Here is a 24354-nt window from a genome sequence, read left to right as displayed (position 1 = left end):
GGTGTTTTGAACCCCACACTTTTAGGTTAAAAAATAAATAAAATAATAATAATAATATATATTTTTTGTGGGGGGAGCTTGCCTGTTTTGCTTGTTATTTGGCATTAATACGTGTCACATATCAGTTTGCAAACAATGTACTAAAAAAACATGTAATTGAGTTAATAAAACCACATATAAACATGGTCTCTTTTTTGCTTTCTTGAGTAAGGCAGCTCCAAAATGCAGGTGTTTCAGCCTAGCTCAGTGCTTTCTGTGGTGGTAGAGCTAGCCAGCAGAAAGTACAGAGTGTTGCACCTGATTGGCTCAGTCTTCTGTCGTGATTGGCTCAGTTTTCTGTCACTCATGGGACAGTACGTCATCCCCAATTCTAAGGTTAAAGCTCAAAAAATGCCATAGAGTTATAGTAGAAGTGCCCATCCAAGAAGGCTCAAGGTCATTGGCCACAGATATAATGACATCAAATCACGTGATAGCTTTGATTGGACTGATCATGTCAACATCATACTTTCAAAATCTTAGCTAGCAAGCTAGCAGTCATCACCATGAATCAAGTCAACAATCAAATCATTTTCAATCCTTGTCATATGAAGAGAAATTAGAGATAAAATGTCTCAGTGCTCATCGGCCATTGGACATAAACATTACACAACAAGTTGGAAATCGCACATTCAACAATGAGTGGTTTGGGAAGGAATCAGTGGCTAACTGTGAGTTCAAGACAACTGGGAACTCGGGAAGAATTAGCTACAACTGGAAAAATACGTTTTGAATGGTCATTCAACTCGGAATTGTAAATCCGGAATCTTTCTCTTTGATGACAAAATTTGCCCACGAAGGACCGCCGCGCCACTTTCCTGTTCAAGCACATCACAACGTGAGTCCAAAAATGTCTTATGCTGCTTCATAAATGATATAGTATACCAGAGAGATATGTATACTGTAGCTAAAGTAATACTATGTGTATGTTGTGTAGTAGGCTGTTAGTAGCTCATGTGAGCTATTTTCACCAACACGGTATTGTAAACACATCGTTCATGGCCGATGTGTGCTTGTTTGCCTATAATCTGTTTTAGAGAAATGTAATCACCGAATATTGTTAGAGCTTTCATTGTCTGTTTATATGTAAGAACGGCCCATGTTCTGAATTCTGTCGCTGTACATTTCAAAAGTGCTGAACAAAGAGTTATATTGACTACGTTCGTCGTCTCGCGCTCATTAATGTCCTAATCGAAATTACGGATTGCCTCTTATCCGCTTGTCGTCCCCTTATGCCATAGTTTGTACATCTCAATTGTCAGAAGAAACCACATTTGTTTAAGCAAGTCAGCCATATCAGCTATGTTTTTTTAAAAGGCAGTAAATGAGGCGGAATGAACTGTAGCATTGGTAAGGTGTTGATACTGCTGTTGGGACAGCTTTATGTAGGCCCTAACAGTTTGTGGGCACCATTTGTCACCGTTATAGTGCAATAAATGTATTGTTTAGTGTTGTGTTGTTGCTTTGCTGGCCTGCAACCCAATTATTTTTTTTGCCCCACCAAGATTTACATGCTAAAATCGCCACGGTCTATAACACATTTCTGCACTTAGCAAAAGAGTGCCATCTGTAGTGATTTAATTTGATTTACTTATTTCATCAATTTGAGGCTTTTCTGTATAGTTGTCTAATGTTGGTGGGGCATATCATTCTGGTTTAATGTTACTCCTGAATCACTATGATTAACATAATAGTTTTTCCTGTGTGCATTTTGAACAAAGCTGAGAGTTAATCTGAAGTCCAAAATGTAGGAATACATGTGAATTCAGTCATTGACACAGACATGGTGGTGTAGCAGGAAGATCGGAATGACGTGAACTAAAAGGGTGTGAGTTCAAATCCCCAGTGGGAACATGTTGGTAAACATACACAATGTCATCATGTACATATGTCAGTGTGTCAAATATGTAAGTTGAAAACACTGTGGCTATTTCGTGACATCCTAATACCCTGACTACAATGCTCACGTCACAAAATAAATGTAGGAATATATGTTATTCAATTATTGCGTGCGCCAACGAGCGTCTGCGTTGCCAAGGGCTAAAATAGAAGTCATTCCTATTTCTGACGCAGATCGCGCTGCAAGTCCTGCCTCTCCCATCATCTCATTGGTTTATAGAAGCAGGTACCCACGTGCCATCTCCTCATTGGTTATTCCCACGTGGGTGATTGAAAGACAAACTTTTTTGCCGGTTGTCGTGGTAATACTATGAAAGTGTAGATGCCAACCACTATATAAGTTCCAAGATGAAAAATCCTGGAAGGAGGAGAGATGACCAGACACGATTCGTGTTGACCGTTTTATGTGTGGATTAATTGTCGGAGTAGAGGACCTTGTGCATTTCAGGTAAAATAACAACTAAATGTTTATATCCCAAGGCAAATTAACTAGCAACAGCAAGCTAGCTAAACAGGACAAATTAGCTAGCAAGTGCAAGCTAACTAGCTAAATTGCCATACATGTTTAATGCTTTTCGACCTGTCCCCAAATTAATGTCATTGGTTCAGAATTTGTTTCGATATTTTAACCTGCTTGTCATGATCGCGTTTGGTGTAGGGGGACAAAATACATTTATGCACGATAGTGCACACGAGCAGCCGGTTTGGGTACCGTGTAACGAGTCATTTTTGTTTGCAGGGCATCACCTGGGAAATCTCATGTGAAAAATATTTACATGTGAACATTTTAATCCACATGTGAAAGGCTATGTGATCACGTGAAAATTCACATGTGAAATATCATCACATTTGAAGTGTTCACATTTCCCGTGAAATCATGTTATTCTCCACATGTGAAATCATGTGTTTTTTCCATAAGGGTTTGTCTCTCTCTCTCTCTCACCCCCCTCTCTCTCTGTTTCTCCTCTCATCACCCTCCGCCTCTCTCTCCTTCACAATATCCTCCATACTAATCTGACCCTTGGCTGGAGGCTGCTGTTTTTGTTTATTACAGTGTGGCACCCAAAGGATGTATTTGTCATCCTCAAAGTTGGAACTCTTCATTCCAGGCACGTGTCACTTTCTGTGTGGTGCCAGACCTGTGCCAACCTTTTGTTTTAATCAGACTCCGAGGGTGTATAGTGCATACCAATAGCAGAGCTCTTGAGAATAGTCATGTGAATACCAAAGAAGGTAGGAATAGACCTACACAGTACAAAGCATAATTTGAAGTGTCTGATTAAGGGTTCAAAAATGGAGGAAATCATCTTCACACAGTAATTGCACATTTCCTCATGTTCAGCATAACTCCCTGACTATGGGGGATAGAATGACTGACTGACTGATGACCTGAATTGAATTAGACACACTAATTATGGTTACATAAATTATATTATAAACTGGGTGGTTTGAGCCCTGAATGCTGATTGGCTGACAGCCATGGTATATTAGACCCCGACGGGGTAAGAAGAAATGAGAGGCAGAGGGGACAGTTCACATGGTCTTTAATTTATCAAGCAAGATATTGAGCCCTGCACATGTCTCCTTGCTTAATAAAGGGTTATATTTTGTGCCTACAACTCAGTGCAACGATTTCGAAGTTAAGGGTAGACATGTTGAAGTGTTTTTTAGAAACATCCATTTAAGGGAATACTGTAGCTCCCCTAATCCTGATATTTCAACTGATCATGTAGGTATTTTCTTCAACATCCGCTGAATTGCAGAGCACCAAATTAAAATTAAATTACTAAAAATATTAAATTTTCATGAAATCACAAGTGCAATATACCAAAACACAGCTTAGCTTGCTGTTAATCCACCTGGTGTGTCAGATTTAAAAAAAGCTTTACAGCGAAAGGAAACCAAGCGTTTATGTGAGGACAGCTCTCAGTAGACAAAACATTACAAACAGCTAGCAGCAAAGTAGATTGGTCACGAAAGTCAGAAAAGCAATAAAATGAATTGCTTACCTTTGATGATCTTCAGATGTCTGCACTCACGAGACTCCCAGTTACACAATAAATGTTTGTTTTGTTCGATAAAGATTATTTTCATATCCAAAAACCTCCATTTGGTTGGCGCGTTTTGTTGAGTAATCCATAGGCTCGTGCAGGTCACGACGGGCAGACGAAAATTCCAAATAGTATCCATAAAGTTCATAGAAACATGTCAATCCTCAGGTTGTTTTTACAATAAATAATCAATACTATTTCAACCGGATGGTAGCCTTTTCAATACAAGAGAGAAAGAAAAGGTATCGTTCCTGTGTCGCGCGCATGAACAAATCTGGGGACACCTAGCTATCCACTGACGCGATGTGATCATTCCTGCTCATTTTTTTTAATAGAAGCCTGAAACTAAGTCTAAAGACTGTTCACACCCTGTGGAAGCCATAGGGAAAGGAATCTGGTTGATATCCCTTTAAAATGGGGGATAGGCTTGCAATGGAACAGAGTAGTTTCAGAAAAACAGCACTTGGATTTTCCTCAGGTTTTCGCCTGCAACATCAGTTATGTTATACTCACAGACAATATTTTGACAGTTTTGGAAAATTTAGAGTTTTCTATCCTAATCTGACAATTATATGCATATTCTAACTTCTGGGCCTGAGAAATAGTCAGTTTACTTTGGGAATGTTTTTTATCCAAACATCAAAATACTGCCCCCTTGCTTCAAGAGGTTATTAAGAACAAACAGGAGTACATATAAACTCAGCAAAAAAAAGAAACACCCCTTTTTCAGGACCCTGTCTTTCAAAGATCATTCGTAAAAATTCAAATAACTTCACAGATCTTCATTGTGAGGACTGCAGATGTGGCCAGGGAAATAAATAGCAATGTCCTTACTGTGAGATGCATAAGACAGCTCTACAGGGAGACAGGACGGACAGCTGATCGTCCTCGCAGTGGCAGACCACGTGTAACAACACCTGCACAGGATCGATACATCCGAACATCACACCTGTGGGACAGGTACAGGATGGCAACAACAACTGCCCGAGTTACACCAGGAACGCACAATCCCTCCATCAGTGCTCAGACTGTCAGCAATAGGTTGAGAGAGCCTGGACTGAGGACTTGTAGGCCTGTTGTGAGGCAGGTCCTCACCAGACATCACCGACAACAACGTCCCCTATTTGCACAAACCCACTGCCGCTGGACCAGACAGGACTGGCAAAAAGTGCTCTTCACCGACGTTGCGGTTTTGTCTCACCATGGGTGATGGTCAGATTCGCATTTATTGTCGAAGGAATGAGCGTTACACCGAGGCCTGTACTCTGGAGCGGGATCGATTTGGAGGTGGAGGGTCCGTCATGGTCTGGGGCGGTGTGTCACAGCATCATCGGACTGAGCTTGTTGTCATTGCAGGCAATCTCAACGCTGTGTGTTACTGGGAAGACATCCTCCTCCCTCATGTGGTACCCTTCCTGCAGGCTCATCCTGACATGATCCTCCAGAAATATCCGGGAACTTGCAGGTGCCTTGGTGGAAGAGTGGTGTAACATCTCACAGCAAGAACTGGCAAATCTGGTGCAGTCCATGAGAAGGAGATGCACTGCAGTATTTAATGCAGCTGGTGGCCACAACATTACTGACTGTTACTTTTGATTTTGACCCTTCTTTGTTCAGGGATACATTATTCCACTTCTGTTAGTCACATGTCTGTGGAACTTGTTCAGTTTATGTCTCAGTTGTTGAATCTTGTTATGTTCATACAAATATTTACACATTAGGTTTGCTGAAAATAAAAGCAGTTGACAGTGAGAGGACGTTTCTTTTTTGATTAGTTTATTTTCATAATTTACCTAAGGATGAAAAACAAGCTTTGCTTGATTTACAATCCGATACGTCAGTCCTTACCTGCCCTGTTGTTAAGGGTGGCTCGGTTGTACTCATGGATAGGGCAGTCTATGTAAATTAGTGCTTGACAACACCTTTTACAAGAAACTCTGAAGTGACCCCACTTCCCAATTTCAGAACACTATATTTACTGTCCTAGATGGGTATTTTAAGTTCTGGTCAAATCACCCCAAAAAAACATGACTTTTCGGCTATTCAACACCCTTTTTAACTTAACTGCTGAACTTTAACTTAACTTTAACTGCTGAAATTACACAAGAACGTTACAAAACCTCCAGGGAGCCCTATTGTTGCAGGCATTGACGCAGTGACGGCCCCTTTATCGCCTTTTGATTACTTTTTTATTAGACCACTCGCAGAACAGCTCCCCTCCTTTGTAAAGGACACCAGCTGTAACCAGTGCGCTGACCGTCGGGAAGCAAGTACAGGGAGTGAGTGTTTTAATAAATAAACACAACATAATACAAAATAAGAAACACGAACAACGCACAGACATGACACAAGAACAGAAACAATAATGCCTGGGGAAGGAACCAAAGGGAGTGACAAATATATAGGGAAGGTAATCAGGGAAGTGATGGAGTCCAGGTGAGTCTGATAATGCGGCGTTACCTGTAACAATGGTGACAGGTGTGTGCCATAACGAGCAGGCTGGTGACCTAGAGGCTGGAGAGGGAGTACACGTGACACCAGCAGTATGATCTATATTATTGAATCTCTTGATCCTCTCCCTGATATTACTTTGTTAGTTACTTTTGATGTTGAGTCGTTATACACAAATGTCCCACACGAGGGTCGGCATTGAAGCCATGGAACATTTTCTTCTGTAACGTGACCCTTATGAAGTACCTTCCAGTGCATGCATTATAACATTGGCTGAAATAGTACTCACACACAACTACTTCATGTTTCTAAATGATTTCTTTATTCAAACGAAGGGTACTGCTATGGGATCCCCTATGGCTCCTAACCATGCTAATTTGTATGTGGGTTACATGGAGAAACAGTCAATATTCAACCCTCTCAAAAATGTTTTCTTTCCTAACAGTATTATTTGGAAACGGTACATTGATGATATTTCTGTTCTATGGAGGGGAGATGCAAAACAGCTCCAGGTATTCCATGCCTTTACTAACTCTTATTCTGAGCACCTGAGATTTACTATGCAATCTGACACACGTCAAATCAGTTTCCTTGGTCTTCTGATTTTGTGTGAAGATATCGTTCTATACACTGATCTTTACAGGAAATTTACTGATCGTAACAGTTTGTTGAGGGCTGATAGTTGTCACCCGCTTCCCATGAAAAACAGTTTGCCCTAGAGCAAATTCTGTCGAATCAAAAGAATTTGCAAAAAACAATACGATTTTGACAGAAATATGGCTGAGACGCAAAGAAAATTAAAAAATGGTCAGATTAATACAGCCATTGAAAAAGTTCGAAATAAATCGAGACATGATCTCTTTCAAGGACAATCTAGCAAAAAGAAGCATTCTTGCGTTCTAACTACCCACTATTCAAAGTGCTCTGAACAAATTAAGGGAATCGTTCACATTCTAAGATCTGATGACAGTATCGCTAATGTGTTTTCGGACCCTCCCTTGGTCGTATTCTGGCAGGCAGAAATCTCAGAGAACGAATGGTAAACTCTGATTTACCACCCCAAAATATCCCTACACAACGTCTATTTGCGCCTCTACTGGATGGAAACTACAAGTATAATGGCTACGCTCAATGCAATGGCACTTACAAATGTAGATCCCAAATAGGGAAAGAGATCCCAATCAAAGGTGTTATTACGTGCTCCCCGAAGGCAGTTATTTATCTTACAACTTTTTTATAATATTTTTTTACCCCTTTTTCTCCCCAATTTCGTGGTATCCAATTGTTAGTAGCTACTATCTTGTCTCATCGCTACAACTCCCGTACGGGAGAGACGAAGGTTGAAAGTCATGCGTCCTCCGATACACAACCCAACCAAGCCGCACTGCTTCTTAACACAGCGCGCATCCAACCCGGAAGCCAGCCGCACCAATGTGTCGGAGGAAACACCGTGCACCTGGCAACCTTGGTTAGCGTGCACTGCGCCCGGCCCGCTCTACTTACCCTGTTGAGGCTCACTTTTTGTAAGTGAACCACTCAATTTCGTCCCTACGTTATATCGTCATTGAACATGTCACCCTCGACAATTTATTGTTACAAACGAGAGGCTGCGTAGATCCTCATAAGGAGCCGCCCCTTTTTTTCAATTTCCGCCTAAAATGACATACCCAAATCTAACTGCCTGTGTCTCAGGCCCTGAAGCAAGCATATGCATATTCTTGGTACCATTTGAAAGGAAACACTTTGAAGTTTGTGGAAATGTGAAAGGAATGTATGAGAATACAACACAATCGATCTGGTAAAAGATAATACAAAGAAAAAATCAACCGTTCTTTTGTATTTTTTTGTACCATCTTTGAAATGCAAGAGAAAGGCCATAATGTATTATTCCAGCCCAGGTCCAATTTTGGCCACTAGATGGCAGCAGTGTATGTGCAAATTATAGACTGATCCAATGAACCATTGCTTTTATTTTGAAAATGTTGTATCAAGACTGCCCAAATGTGCCTAATTTGTTTATTAATACCTTTTCAAGTTCAAAATGGTGCACTCTCTGCCTCCCGGGTGGCGCAGTGGTCTAAGGCACTGCATCACAGTGCTAGCCCAGGCTCTGTCGCAGCCGGGCGCGACTGGGAGTTCCATGGGGCGACGCACAATTGGCCTAGCGTCGTCCGGGTTAGGGAGGGTTGGGCCGGTCGAGATACCCTTGTCTCATTGTGCACTAGCGACTCCTGTGGTGGGCCGGGCGCAGTGCACGCTAACCAGGTCGCCAGGTGCACGGTGTTTCCTCTGACATATTGGTGCGGCTGGCTTCCGGGTTGGATGCGTGCTGTGTTAAGAAGCAGTGCAGCTTGGTTAGGTTGTGTTTCGGAGGATGCATGGCTTTCGACCTTCGTCTCTCCCGAGCCCGTACGGGAGTTGTAGTGATGAGACAAGATAGTAACTACTAACAATTGGATACCACGAAAAGGGGGTAAAATGTATTTATTATTATTTATTTTTTTATAAAAAATTGTGCACTCTCCTCAAACAATAGCATGGTATTCTTTCACTGTAATAGCTACAGTAAATTATTATATTTCTGCCAATATCAGATACGTCTATGTCCTGGTAAATGTTCTTGTTACTTACAACCTCATGCTAATCACATTAGCCATGTTAGCTCAACCGTCCGGTGGAAGGGACATCGAACCCGAAGAAGTTAAATTAAAGACCCTTGCTCCCAGCGGTCTCAACGTAGATTTTGATCTGAAGCCATTCTTGTGATTATTGTGATTTTGCTATTCATTGTAAATGTTTGTAGGCCTAGGTAGCCAAATTGTATCTATGATTGTATGCTATTTTCATGTTTTTGTACCTTATTTTTATATCTAAGAATTAACCAATGATATCAGGCCACACCCGGCCATGATGACAGACACCTGTGTGTGTCCTTTGACACTATATAAACTAGTGATGCGCATTGTTTGTCATTATACCCTGATGAAGACAGCTTGTCTGTGGAAATATTGGATATTAGGTTATTCAATTATTGCATCTGAGCTCCTAGAGTGTGCGGCTCTCCTTTTGTTCTTCAAATATTAGACCGCATACCATGGGGTGTGACAAAACATGTATTTTTACTAAGCTAATTCAAATCAAATCAAGTGTAATTTGTCACACGGGCCGAATACAACAGGTGTAGACCTTAAAATGAAATGTTTACTTAGAAGCCCTTGACCAACAATGCAGTTTTAAGAAAACTGCCAGTTAAGAAAATATTGACAAAAAATCCTGAAAGTTTAAAAAAGTAACCCAATAACAATAACAGGGCTATATATACAGGGGGTACCGGTACCGAGTTAATGTGCGAAGGTACAGGTTAGTCGAGGTAATTGAGGTAAACAACAAGTAGCAGCAGCGTAAAAAAGGGAGGTCAATGCAAATAGTCCGGGTAGCCATTTGATTAGCTGTTCAGCAGTCTTATGGCTTGGTGGTAGAAGCTGTTAAAGAGCCTTTTGGACCTAGACATGGCGCTCAGGTACCGTTTGCCATACGGTTGCAGCGAGTCTTTGGCAATTTTATGGGCCTTCCTCTGACACTGCCTTGTATAGAGGTCCTGGATGGCAGGAAGCTTGGCCCCATTGATGTACTGGGCCGTAAGCACTACCCTCTGGATGCCAAACAGTTGCCATACCAGGTGATGATGCAATCAGTCAGGATGCTCTTGATGGTGCAGCTGTAGAATTCTTTGAGGATCTGAGGACCCATGCCAAATCTTTTCAGTCTCCTCAGGGGGAATAGGTGTTGTCGTGCCCTCGTCACAACTGTTTTGGTGTGTTTGGACTATGATAGTTAGTTGGTGATGTGGACACCAAGGAACTTGAAGGTCTCAACCTGCTTCACTACAGCCCTGTCGATGAGAATGAGGTGTTTTCGGCCCTCCTTTCCCTATAGTCCATGATCATCTCCTTTATCTTGATCAAGTTGAGGGGGAGGTTGTTGTCCTGACACCACACTGCCAGGTTTCTGTCCTCTTCCCTATAGGCTGTCTTATATTTTTTAGTGATCAGGTCTACCACCGTTGTGTCATCGGAAAACAGCTTCCCTTTGTATTCCGTAAGAGTTTGTAAGCCCTGCCACATCCAACGAGCATCAGAGCCATTGTAGTAGGATTCAATCTTAGCCCTGTATTGATGCTTTGCCTGTTTGATGGTTCGTTGGAAGGCATAGTGGGATTTCATATAAGTGTCCGGGTTAGAGTCCCGCTCCTTGTAAGCAGCAGCTCTACCCTAGCTCATTGCGGATGTTGCCTGTAATCAATGGCTTCTGGTTGGTGTGGGGACGACGTCGTCGATGCACTTATTGATGAATGTGGTGAATGTGGCATACTCTTCAATGCCATCGGATGAATCCCAGAATATATTCCAGTCTGTGCTAGTAAAACAGTCCAGTAACTTAGCATCTGCGTCATCTAATAGCAATAAGGCACCTCCGCGTTGCATTTTGTATAAGAACAGCCCTTAGCCGTAGTATATTGGCCAAATACCACACCCCCTCTGGCTTTATTGCTTAAATAGAACAATATCAAACATGAGGGAACTGGATAAAATAAGACAGAAACAGAATGGAGTTCAATGGGGATTTTGAGTGATCTGCCTCAATAGAGGTTTTCAATGATGGTCTCAGGTTTCTATGGGTCCTATTACAACCTACACAATACCAATTTGGACTATTTTTCAGCCCACTCTCCTAGAAAGGAGAGTGAGAGAGAGTGAGTGTTGTAAAGTGGTCCACTTATTTCTGTTGGCCCTTTGAGGGCTGGAGCACAGAGCGCTATGCGAGGCTGTAATAGGCATGGCTATGTATCGCTCTGTGGGCAGTAGCTAGAGAGGCCTTTTGAGACAGAGGGGAGAGAGTGAAGGAACGGGAGAGGGAGAGAAGAGAGTGGGAGAGGGTGAAGGAGAGAGAGAGTGCGAGAGAGCTAGAGAGATTGTGCTGCTTGCATGGCTGGTAACAACCATTATTTAATTGCTCCTATTAGACCAAGGAGCATTCATCACTAATCTATACAAGTCCTCTCAGAGGAATGAAAATATCAAGTGTTCTTGATAAAGGTGGTTCTGGTGAAGCTGGGGTTCTGTCTGTCATGTTATTGCTTCTGTTTTGTTCTGTGAGGCAACCTGGTCTCAGGTCAATTCTTATGATTTGGGATGTTTTTTTCTTTCTCTCCAATTAGTATGATGAATCCAGGCTGTGTGAAAAGGTAGTGTCTGGTGAGCTCCCCGAAACCCACAGAGCTGTAGAGGAGAAACAATGTTTTCAACATGGATCAGAGAGGAGGCTGGGGAAAGGACAGCACTCGCCTCCGGTGCAAAAACACCCACAGCGGCTACAGTACAAACACACGGAGAGAAGTACAGAAAGACACAAACACGACAGAGGGAGAAGGTAAGAAATAAACTACTGCTTCTGTCCTGTTTCATTTCAGCGACCGAAACTAACTTTTGGCTTCAGATTTTGAAAGCGATAAAATCTGAAAGGCAATTACCTAGCCTACTCTTTCTTGCCTAGTCTAGTATGAAGCAACATTTTCAGACTTTTAAGTGGGGGTGAGGGTTGACAACCCCAGCTGAAAACAGCTCTCGGGATGAGACTGCTTGGCTGTGAGCAATCCTCAGAGACCAGCTGACTGCATCTCTGCTCTGGCTTTTATGTCTGCTATCCTCCTCTCTCCACTACTTTATTTCTACAGCTGGGTTATTTCTGGATAAGCTAACAGGCGGGCTGGCAAACTCTTGATCTGCATTCACACCCAAAAGGCGCTTGAACCAACAACAGCCCTCAGCAGGCAGCACACGCACGCACGCACGCACGCACACACACACACAGACACACACATGTGTGCGCGCACACATTACTACAAAACACACTTCAGTGTGTGTACTCTCATACTAGTCTGTCTGTGTGAGAGCAGAGACAGGTCCTGGAGTGGACCGGTTAGCATGGAGAAGCTGGAAGATTTATCAGGGCCACTGACAAGGGATACAGGGATAGAGAGAGAGAGAGAGTATATACAGTGCCTTGCGAAAGTATTCGCCCCCCTTGAACTTTGCGACCTTTTGCCACATTTCAGGCTTCAAACATAAAGATATAAAACTGTATTTTTTTGTGAAGAATCAACAACAAGTGGGACACAATCATGAAGTGGAACGACATTTATTGGATATTTAAAACTGTTTTAACAAATCAAAAACTGAAAAATTGGGCGTGCAAAATTATTCAGCCCCTTTACTTTCAGTGCAGCAAACTCTCTCCAGAAGTTCAGTGAGGATCTCTGAATGATCCAATGTTGACCTAAATGACTAATGATGATAAATACAATCCACCTGTGTGTAATCAAGTCTCCGTATAAATGCACCTGCACTGTGATAGTCTCAGAGGTCCGTTAAAAGCGCAGAGCATCATGAAGAACAAGGAACACACCAGGCAGGTCCGAGATACTGTTGTGAAGAAGTTTAAAGTCGGATTTGGATACAAAAAGATTTCCCAAGCTTTAAACATCCCAAGGAGCACTGTGCAAGCGATAATATTGAAATGGAAGGAGTATCAGACCACTGCAAATCTACCAAGACCTGGCCGTCCCTCTAAACTTTCAGCTCATACAAGGAGAAGACTGATCAGAGATGCAGCCAAGAGGCCCATGATCACTCTGGATGAACTGCAGAGATCTACAGCTGAGGTGGGAGACTCTGTCCATTGGACAACAATCAGTCGTGTATTGCTCAAATCTGGCCTTTATGGAAGAGTGGCAAGAAGAAAGCCATTTCTTAAAGATATCCATAAAAAGTGTCGTTTAAAGTTTGCCACAAGCCACCTGGGAGACACACCAAACATGTGGAAGAAGGTGCTCTGGTCAGATGAAACCAAAATTGAACTTTTTGGCAACAATGCAAAAAGTTATGTTTGGCGTAAAAGCAACACAGCTGAACACACCATCCCCACTGTCAAACATGGTGGTGGCAGCATCATGGTTTGGGCCTGCTTTTCTTCAGCAGGGACAGGGAAGATGGTTAAAATTGATGGGAAGATGGATGGAGCCAAATACAGGACCATTCTGGAAGAAAACCTGATGGAGTCTGCAAAAGACCTGAGACTGGGACGGAGATTTGTCTTCCAACAAGACAATGATCCCAAACATAAAGCAAAATCTACAATGGAATGGTTCAAAAATAAACATATCCAGGTGTTAGAATGGCCAAGTCAAAGTCCAGACCTGAATCCAATCGAGAATCTGTGGAAAGAACTGAAAACTGCTGTTCACAAATGCTCTCCATCCAACCTCACTGAGCTCGAGCTGTTTTGCAAGGAGGAATGGGAAAAAATGTCAGTCTCTCGATGTGCAAAACTGATAGAGACATACCCCAAGCGACTTACAGCTGTAATCGCAGCAAAAGGTGGCGCTACGAAGTATTAACTTAAGGGGGCTGAATAATTTTGCACGCCAATTTTTCAGTTTTTGATTTGTTAAAAGTTTGAAATATCCAATAAATGTCGTTCCACTTCATGATTGTGTCCCACTTGTTGTTGATTCTTCACAAAAAAATACAGTTTTATATCTTTATGTTTGAAGCCTGAAATGTGGCAAAAGGTCGCAAAGTTCAAGGGGGCCGAATACTTTCGCAAGGCACTGTACAGTTGATGTGGGAAGTTTACATACACTTAGGTTGGAGTTTTTAAACCACTCCACACATTTCTTGTTAAGAAACTATAGTTTTGGCAAGTCGGTTAGGACATCTACTTTGTGCATGACACAAGTAATTTTTCCAACAATTGTTTACAGACAGATTATTTCACATATAATTCACTGTGTCACAATTCCAGTGGGTCAGACGTTTACATACACTAAGTTGACTGTGCTTTTAAACAGCTTGGAAAATTCCAGAAAATTATGTAATGGCTTTAGAAGCTTCTGATAGGCTAATTGACATCATTTGAGTCAATCGGAGGTGTACCTGTGGACGTATTTCAAGGCCTAACTTCAAACGCAATGCCTGTTTGCCTGACATCATTGGAAAATCAAAAGAAATCAGCCAAGACCAAATTGTAGACCTCCACAAGTCTGGTTCATCCTTGGGAGCAATTTCCAAACGCCTGAAGGATATCACGTTCATCTGTACAAACAATAGTACGCAAGTATAAACACCATGGGACCACGCAGCCGTCATAACGCTCTGGAAGGAGACATACTCTGTCTCCTAGAGATGAACGTACTTTGGTGCGAAAAGTGCAAATGAATCCCAGAACAACAGCAAAGGACCTTGTGAAGATGCTGGAGGAAACAGGTACAAAAGTATCTATATCCACAGTAAAACGAATCCAATATCGACATAACCTGAAATGCTGCTCAGCAAGGAAGATGCCACTGCTCCAAAACCGCCATAAAAAAGCCAGACTACGGTTTGCAACTGCACATGGGGACAAAGATTTGTACTTTTTGGAGAAATGTCCTCTGGTCTGATGAAACAAAAATAGAACTGTTTGGCCATAATCACCATCGTTATGTTTGGAGGAAAAATGGGGAGGCTTGCAAGCCGAAGAACACCATCCCAACCGTGAAGCACGGGGGTGGCAGTATCATGTTATGGGGATGTTTGCTGCAGGAGGGACTGGTGCACTTCACAAAATAGATGGCTTCATGAGGAAAGAGAATTATGTGGATATATTGAAGCAACGTCTCAAGGCATCAGTTAAAGCTTGGTCGCAAATGGGTCTTCCAGATGGACAATGACCCCAAGCATACTTCCAAAAGTTGTGGCAAAATGGCTTAAGGACAACAAAGTCAAGGTATTGGAGTGCCCATCACAAAACCCTGACCTCAATCCCATAGAAAATTTGTGGGCAGAACTGAAAAAGTGTGTGCGAGCAAGGAGGCCTACAAACCTGACTCAGTTACACCAGCTCTGTCAGAAGGAATGGGCCAAAATTCACCCAACTTATTGTGGGAAGCTTGTGGAAGGCTACCCGAAACGTTTGACCCAAGTTAAACAATTTAAAAGCAAGGCTACCAAATACTAATTGAGTGTATGTAAACTTCTGATCCACTGGGAATGTGATGAAAGAAATAAAAGCTGAAATAAATAATTCTCTATTATTCTGACATTTCACATTCTTACAATAAAATGGTGATCCTAACTGACCTAAGACAGGGAAGCCTCCCACCAGATGAAAATGAAAATGTGCCAGTTTGTCACTTTCACGAAGTTGGAGTAATAACATGTTCAACTACTTAAGACATTGGCTCAAATCTAGGTTCTGCCTTTAGATTTGGAGAAAATGTACACCTAATAAATATTTTTTTAATCTCATTGACTTCTCAAACCCCAAACCCCGGCCTGGTCTGTTTGGTCTGTAGTTACTCCACAATACTAACCTAAATGACAGAGTGAAAAGAAGGAAGTCAGCAGGAAAATAACCTAAAACACAACGGCAAATATACACTGGAGATGCTTACCATGACAACATTGAATGTTCCTGAGTGGCCTAGTTACAGGTTTGACTTAAATCGTCTTGAAAATCTACAGCAAGACTTGAAAATGGCTGTCTAGAATTTTAAAAAGAATAATGTACAAATATTGTACAATCCAGGTGTGCAAAGCTTTTAGAGACTTACCCAGAAAGACTCAGTTGTAATCACTGCAAAAGGTGATTCTAACATTTATTGACACTGAATACTTAAGTGAATGAGATATTTGGCAAAAATGTATAAAACATGTTTTCCTTTGTCATTATTGCGTGCAGATGGGTGAGAAAAAAAACACAATTTAATATATTTCAAATTCAGACTGCAACACCAGAAAATGTGGAATAAGTCAAGGGGTATGACAACTTTCTGAATGCACTGTACATCTAGGGTGAATAAGAGATGAAGACAAAAAGTGCCAAAGAGTAATTTCCTTGTCAGATTTTCAATTTAGGCCTATGTTCTCTTCTCTCTTTTGTAACAGTGTTAATAAATATTCCTATATTTCATGTGCAATTGTTTATTTTTTAAAGTTGATATGATGAATATACTGTGAGTAATCATATTCATTAAAAAAAACATTCTGTTGTCTTTTTCATTTTCAGGAGAGCAGATTGGTGCGGACTACCAGCTCAGACAGATTGTTGAAGGACTCGGAGGAGACTGATTTTGAGGACTATACAATGCACCCCACAGTTCATACTCTTCTGGATGAGTTCACCACCATTGCTGACTTATCTGCTGCCACCCCCACCAAGGCTGTTCCTATTACAGTCCAACTGTCATGTTCTGACCTTTATTTTCTTTGTTTTGTATTTATTTAGTATGGTCACGGCGTGAGCTGGGGTGGGCAGTCTATGTTTTGTTTTTCTATGTTTGGGTTTCTGTTTCGGCCTAGTATGGTTCTCAATCAGAGGCAGGTGTCGTTAGTTCAGTGCTTTTCTTATTAAAATCGTCATGAACACTTACCACGCCGCATCTTGGTCCGATCCTTACTCCTCTTCTAACGAAGAGGAGGAAATCTCCCGTTACACCAACTTGCTCCCTCCAGTACCAAGTCTGCTGCTACCAGTACCTGGCCTGTTTCACCCACAGCCCAGTCTGCTGCCAGCCAACTCCACACATGCAAAAAAAAAATTGGTTTGATAATTGGCGTCCATATAGACCCTGCCGTACTCCAGCCCTTTTTATCTTCTTTCTAAAATTAGGGGATTGATGCAATCAGATCGAGCATACCCGTTCTAAGGTTTGTTCAATGCTGGGTTGACCAATCAGTATCCAGGTTTCAAGATTGTTTTGATCACGTGGACTGGGATATGTTTTGGGTTATCTCTGAGAATAACATTAACTTATAAACTGACACGGTGACTGAGTTCGTCAGGAAGTTGTTTCCGTATGATACAGTGCCTTGCGAAAGTATTCGGCCCCCTTGAACTTTGCAACCTTTTGCCATATTTCAGGCTTCAAACATAAAGATATAAAACTGTATTTTTTTGTGAAGAATCAACAACAAGTGGGACACAATCATGAAGTGGAACGACATTTATTGGATATTTCAAACTTTTACTTTCAGTGCAGCAAACTCTCTCCAGAAGTTCAGTGAGGATCTCTGAATGATCCAATGTTGACCTAAATTACTAATGATGATAAATACAATCCACCTGTGTGTAATCAAGTCTCCGTATAAATGCACCTGCACTGTGATAGTCTCAGAGGTCCGTTAAAAGCGCAGAGAGCATCATGAAGAACAAGGAACACACCAGGCAGGTCCGAGATACTGTTGTGAAGAAGTTTAAAGCCGGATTTGGATACAAAAAGATTTCCCAAGCTTTAAACATCCCAAGGAGCACTGTGCAAGCGATAATATTGAAATGGAAGGAGTATCAGACCACTGCAAATCTACCAAGACCTGGCCGTCCCTCTAAACTTTCAGCTCATGCAAGGAGAAGACTGATCAGAGATGCAGCCAAGAGGCCCATGATCACTCTGGATGAACTGCAGAGATCTACAGCTGAGGTGGGAGACTCTGTCCATAGGACAACAATCAGTCGTATATTGCACAAATCTGGCCTTTATGGAAGAGTGGCAAGAAGAAAGCCATTTCTTAAAGATATCCATAAAAAGTGTCGTTTAAAGTTTGCCACAAGCCACCTGGGAGACACACCAAACATGTGGAAGAAGGTGCTCTGGTCAGATGAAACCAAAATTGAACTTTTTGGCAACAATGCAAAACGTTATGTTTGGCGTAAAAGCAACACAGCTGAACACAACATCCCCACTGTCAAACATGGTGGTGGCAGCATCATGGTTTGGGCCTGCTTTTCTTCAGCAGGGACAGGGAAGATGGTTAAAATTGATGGGAAGATGGATGGAGCCAAATACAGGACCATTCTGGAAGAAAACCTGATGGAGTCTGCAAAAGACCTGAGACTGGGACGGAGATTTGTCTTCCAACAAGACAATGATCCAAAACATAAAGCAAAATCTACAATGGAATGGTTCAAAAATAAACATATCCAGGTGTTAGAATGGCCAAGTCAAAGAAAACTGAAAACTGCTGTTCACAAACGCTCTCCATCCAACCTCACTGAGCTCGAGCTGTTTTGCAAGGAGGAATGGGAAAAAATGTCAGTCTCTCGATGTGCAAAACTGATAGAGACATACCCCAAGCGACTTACAGCTGTAATCGCAGCAAAAGGTGGCGCTACAAAGTATTAACTTAAGGGGGCTGAATAATTTTGCACGCCCAATTTTTCAGTTTTCGATTTGTTAAAAAAGTTTGAAATATCCAATAAATGTCGTTCCACCTCATGATTGTGTCCCACTTGTTGTTGATTCTTCACAAAAAAATACAGTTTTATATCTTTATGTTTGAAGCCTGAAATGTGGCAAAAGGTCGCAAAGTTCAAGGGGGCCGAATACTTTCGCAAGGCACTGTATGTTGGATAAAGGACTAAAGACAGACACCAATGTCAAGTTCAATAGTCTTGTTCATGCATTGTACAAATCCCTACACGTGGAGTCCGGGGAACAGTCGGGCTAGTCGATTACTTATCAACTAGACTTTTCAATAGATAGTGCAAACATAACATTTTTTAAAAGCATTACATTTTCTTTTTACTTCACTTGTCATCTTCCTCTTTTTTTATAAACAGAGGACAAGTTAACGCAGTCTCTTGCTTACAGAGTAAGCCTGTCCGGTGGCTTGCACAGCCGACCCACCCGTGAGTAAGTATTGGCTCTGACAGGGGTAGGATTAGGGCCACGAGCTGGAGAGCTTGGTGGGGTAGAAGCCTCACCTTCTGTTGGCTCATGTCTCAATTCTGCGGCCCTTACCCTTGGGCCTGGACTGTGATCCAGCTCATCTAGGTGAGTGTATGGCGTGTTCTGGTTTGTTGCCTGCTCTGCTACGCGCAGATCCACCCGACTGCGACGATAGAGGGAGCCACCAACATCCACCAGCTAAGAACGTGGTGCAACTCCCGGTAGGCACGTGCCCAGCCTCCAAAGTCCTGTGTGGTCTCCCGACAGCGGTTTCATCCTTCGTTTCACCCACCTCCAGCTCGGGTAGGTCTCGAGCAGTCCGGTCGTAGAAGCACTTAGCGAGCTGCTTTCTGTGACGCAGTTTGTCCGTGACACCAACCATGACGCAGGGCTCAAGTAGCTTGTTACCTACGGAGATGGTAGTCTTCAGACGTCTGGAGGCGTTGTGCTGGGCTGCTGTCCATGTTTTCGGTGGGTGTGTTCCTGCACTGTAAGATCGCATTCCATGGGTCGTTGCTGTCACACAAGGTCCTGCTTAACAGGTTTTTTGCAATCTTGACAGCTGACTCTGCCTTGCCATTTGCTTTTGGGTGTCTTGGAGAGGAGGTTACATGGTCAAACTCCCATTCTGAGGCGAAAAGCTTGAACTGTGCAGTGAATTGTGGGTCATTGTCCGTGATTACCTTGCCAGGCTGACCTTGCCTTGCAAACTGCGCCTTGCAGCGCTTAATGACCGTCTCTGCAGACAAGTCAGGGAGCAGTTCAATTTTTTTGTCCTTTTGTCCGTGGCTGAATAAGTCCATGCTGACGATTTGCCAGGCCTTTGTGGGCAGTTCGTGTGACATCATGGTTTCCTTTTGCTGTTCATGAGCGTACTCATTGCACGTGGTACAGCTGCTGACAAAGTCTTTAATTTCTGCTTGCATGTTTGGCCAGTATAATGTTTCACGAGTCTGGCGGTAGCATGCGTCACCTCCAAAGTGACTGGAGTGTATGACTGGATTGTAAGCATCTCTGGAAGTAGTGATTTGGGAATAATTACCTTTTGACCTAAGAACAAGACGCCGTTTTGCATGCTGATCTCATCTCGAAAGGTCTAGTATTCTCTCACTGTGAAAGGTGTCTCCTCTTTCAGGTATGGCCAACCTGCGAGAACCATGGACTTCAGCGACTGTAGGTGTTCGTCCTTGTCAGTGTGTTGCCTGATCTGGACTAGGCGGTGATCTGTGCCGTTTAAGTAGTCTGCCTGATTGATCTGTTGAACATCTTGTTGTTCCTGCTGTAGCGAACAGATGGCATGCCGCTGATAGGCAGTACCTCTGTTTACTGAATATGGCAATGAGTGGTTTGTGGTCAGTTTCAGCGGTGACCAGCTCTCGACCATATAAGTAGTGATGGAAGCGCTGGCAGGAGAAGACGATGCTGAGCCACTCTTTCTCAATTTGTGCATAGTTTGGTTCGGTGGGAGTAGGCACTCTCGAGGCAAACGCAATGGGTTGGCTTTCCTGCATAAGGCAGCAGCCAAGTCCCCTTTGGCTGGAGTCGGTCTGGATTGTGACAGGCTTTGTGACGTCATAGTAGCGCAACACTGGCATGGACGACGCCAGAGATTTCATCTCCTGCACTGCAGCCTCGTGCTTGGGTAGCCAGTGCCATGGCGTGTCTTTGTCCAGCAACCGGCGCAGAGGCTCACAGACTGCTGATAGGTGTGGCATGAACTTCGCAAGATAGTTTGCAAAGCCGATAGAACGCTGTACTCCTTTCGCATCAGACGGGTTTGGCATGTCGAGGATTGCTCTGACCTTGTCTGGGTCCGGCTTCAGGCGTTTTGCCGAGAGAATGTGGCCATGGAAGTGGACGTCTTTCACCTTGAACTGCTGCTTCTTCAGGCCAAGACGAAGCTTAACTGATTGGCAGAGCTCCATCAGTGCCAGGAGCTTCACATCGTGGTCGCGTTCTGCTTTTTCGTCTGTCACCACAGCCTACGATCAGGACATCATCGGCGATGGGTTCAATGCCCTTGAGCCCAGCCAGTAACTCGTGCTGCTTGCGTTGGTATACCTCAGGCGCCACTGAGACACCAAATGGGAGCGTGAGCCAGCGTTTCAGACCCCAGGGGGTCCAGAAGGTAGTCATGAAGCTGCTTTCTTCGTCCAGCTTGCACTGAAATAATTCATCTCGGGCATCCACCAAGATGAAAATCCTGGCCCTAGGAAGCTTGTAGAGGAAGTCCTCTAGTGTCGGCATGATGTAGTGGGATCGTTTCAGTGCTTGGTTCAGATGCTTTGGGTCAATGCAGACCCTCAGCTTCTGTTTTTTTCACTATGACCATATTGCTGATCCAGTCAGTTGGTTCAGTCACAGATGTCATAGTTCTATCGGCCTCATACTTGTTCAGCTGGGCCTTCACAGCCACTTTCATTGCAATGGGCACATTGCGAGGAGCACACTGGACTGGAGTGATGCTCTCATCCACTTCAAAGTGTACCTCCACAGGCACTGATTCAACGGGCCTGTTGAATACATGGTCATATCTGCTGAGTAGTTGTTCTTTGGACAGGGGTCCATGCTGGACATGCTCCACAATGTGCAGGTCATTTGGTACAGTGAACTGCATCAGTCCCAGGCGTTCGCATGTAGAGCCTGAGAGGAGAGGATGTTGACTGGTTTTCACAATCTCAAACTCCAGCTTGTGTTTGCGTCCCCGAATAACACATTCAGTCTTAAAGGTGCCCATAGAGCTCATTAGCTCTCCTGAGTACAGCTTTAGTCTAGTATCGCTGGGCAAATATGTGTCAGGTGCCAGATTGATTTTGTCTTTGTAGCTCATCACGTTGCATGTAGCACAGGAATCCAGTTGACATTGTTGTTGCTTGTTGTGTAATCATAGTGTCACAAACCATTTCTTCCCTCTTGAGTGTACAGCCCCAATGGATTCATGCATGTAAATGTCCCTTTCCCTGTTCAGCTCTAAACATTAAGTGACATCATCAACACAGTGACTCTTGCCCTCACTCACCCTTCTTTTGCTTTTGAGACACACTTTTTCGTAGTGATTGTTAGTTCCACAAGCTCTGCATAGTTTTCCGTAGGCAGGGAAGTGCTCTTTGCCACATGTTCACCGTTCGTGGTGAATTACTCTGCCTCGATTGGTTTTGTCTGAATGTTTGCCTAGCAACAGCGTGAACAGTATCAACGTCGGAGCGTGGGGTTTTGATTTCCATTGCTCTCATTCTCATGTCAGGGCGGCACACTTCAATGGCAGTTACTATTGTTAAGCCTCTCTCGCTCAGTAAACGCCGGTGCGTATCCTCATTTGCAATTCGCAGTACTATTTTGTCAAGAATCAATTCATTTTTCAATCCCCCGTATTCACAAGTGGCGGATTTGTCTCTCAAATGGGTTACAAAGTTGTGTACTGACTCACCCTCTTCCTGTTTGCAGCTTCTGAAAACGAACCACTCGTAAATGACGTTTCTGGCGGGTTTGAAGTAGTTCTCCAATGCATCCAATATAGCCTGTGCATCAGACTGTTGTCGTGCTGTGAGGGTGAGATTGTGCCGGTAGATATGCCTGCATTCGCTGCCCATTAAACTCCTCAGAGTTGCCGCTTGTACCTCGTTGGGTTTCTCATGTAGACTGGTTGCCAGCGCATCGTCCTCGAATTCATCCCTGAAGTTGTCCCAATTAGTATTCCAGTACACTGTGAGAACCATGGGATTTGGTGGTGAAATTTTCGCTGCCATAGCGATGGAATAGGAGATTTCTTTGCCTTCAGTCATCGAGGTAGGTAGTGATGCTAGCTAGCCAGCTAACAACGAGTTGATCAGTGTTGTGACTAGTAGTAGGAAACGGCATGTGTTCGCATATGGAACATAACTGTGCCTATAACTGCGCCTATACGTGTGGTTTTCATGCCACTTCTGATACCATGTTTCAGTATGATATGTTGGATAAAGGAATAAAGACAGACACCAATGTCAAGTTCAATAGCCTTGTTCATGCATTGTACAAATCTCTACACGCGGAGTCCGGGGAACAGTCCGGCTAGTCGATTACTTATCAACCAGACTCCGTAACAGAAGTGTATAGGGGATGATGTTCCCACTGTGATGATTAAAACCTATCCAAACCAAAAACCGTGGATAGATATGGTTGAATACAAACTGTCCAGTTATGCCCTCCGTAAACAAGCAAAACGTCAGTATAGAGAGAAAGTGGAGTTCAACGGCACAGATCAGTACGTATGTGGCAGGGACTCCAGACAATCACGGATTTTAAAGGGAAAACCAGCCATGTCGCGGACACTGACGTTTTGCTCACGGACAAGATAAACACCTTCTTCACCCGTTTTGAGGATAACACCGTGCGGAGTGGTGAGGGCCCTGGCGGAGTGGTGCAAGGAAAATAACCTCTCTCACAACATCAACAAAAGAAAGGACCTGATCTTAGAGGAAGCACGCCCCCAAGTTCCTCGGCATACATATCACTGACAATCTGAAATGGTCCCTTCACACAGACAGCATGGTGAAGAAGGCGCAGTGACTCTTCAACCTCAGGAGGCTGAAGAAATTTGGCTTGGCCCCTAAGACTCTCTCAAACTTCTACAGATGCACCATTGAGAAGATCCTATCGGGCTGTATCACTGCCTGGTACAGCAACTGTACAATCCACAACTGCAGGGCTCTCCTGAGAGTGGTGCACTCTGCCCAACGTATCACCGGGGGCACACTGCCTGCCCTCCAGGACATCTACAGCACCCGGTCACAGGAAGGCCAAGAAGATCTTCAAGGACCTCAGCCACTCGAGCAACTGCCTTTTCATCCTGCTACCATCTAGAAGGCGGAAACAGTACAGTTGCATCAAAGCAGGGACCGAGACACTGAAAAACAGCCCGGCCTCCCCCCAGTACCCTGCCCTGAACTTAGTCACTATCACTAGTCGGCTACCACCTGGTTACTCAATCCTGCACCTTAGAGGCTGTTGCCCTATGTAACACTGGTACTTTATTAATGTTTACATACTGTTTTACCCATTTCATATGTATATACTGTATTCTAGTCAACTATTGCTGTACATATAGTATTCTATCCTACGTACTATTCAGATATACTACATATTCTATCCACATAAAGAAGAAGTTACAGG

The 24354-nt window shown here is 43.3% G+C and overlaps 1 protein-coding gene and 1 long non-coding RNA gene across 2 annotated transcripts in view; one reads left to right on the top strand and one right to left on the bottom strand.

The window, feature by feature from the left end:
* LOC110537834 (serine/arginine repetitive matrix protein 3-like) overlaps nucleotides 1–24354 on the bottom strand; it is a 155044-nt gene that overhangs the window by 70413 nt on the left and 60277 nt on the right. The gene's annotated exons all lie outside the window — the stretch shown is intronic.
* LOC118937684 lies at nucleotides 616–16827 on the top strand. The gene is made up of 3 exons (XR_005035033.1): nucleotides 616–877; nucleotides 11659–11870; nucleotides 16548–16827. It is a non-coding gene; the product is annotated as an uncharacterized LOC118937684 (long non-coding RNA).

Source organism: Oncorhynchus mykiss, chromosome 12, assembly GCF_013265735.2.
Source record: "Oncorhynchus mykiss isolate Arlee chromosome 12, USDA_OmykA_1.1, whole genome shotgun sequence".
In the NCBI taxonomy this organism is placed as follows: domain Eukaryota; kingdom Metazoa; phylum Chordata; class Actinopteri; order Salmoniformes; family Salmonidae; genus Oncorhynchus; species Oncorhynchus mykiss.
Note: the sequence above shows the minus strand (reverse complement) of the source record. Positions and strands in the feature narration are given on the sequence as shown.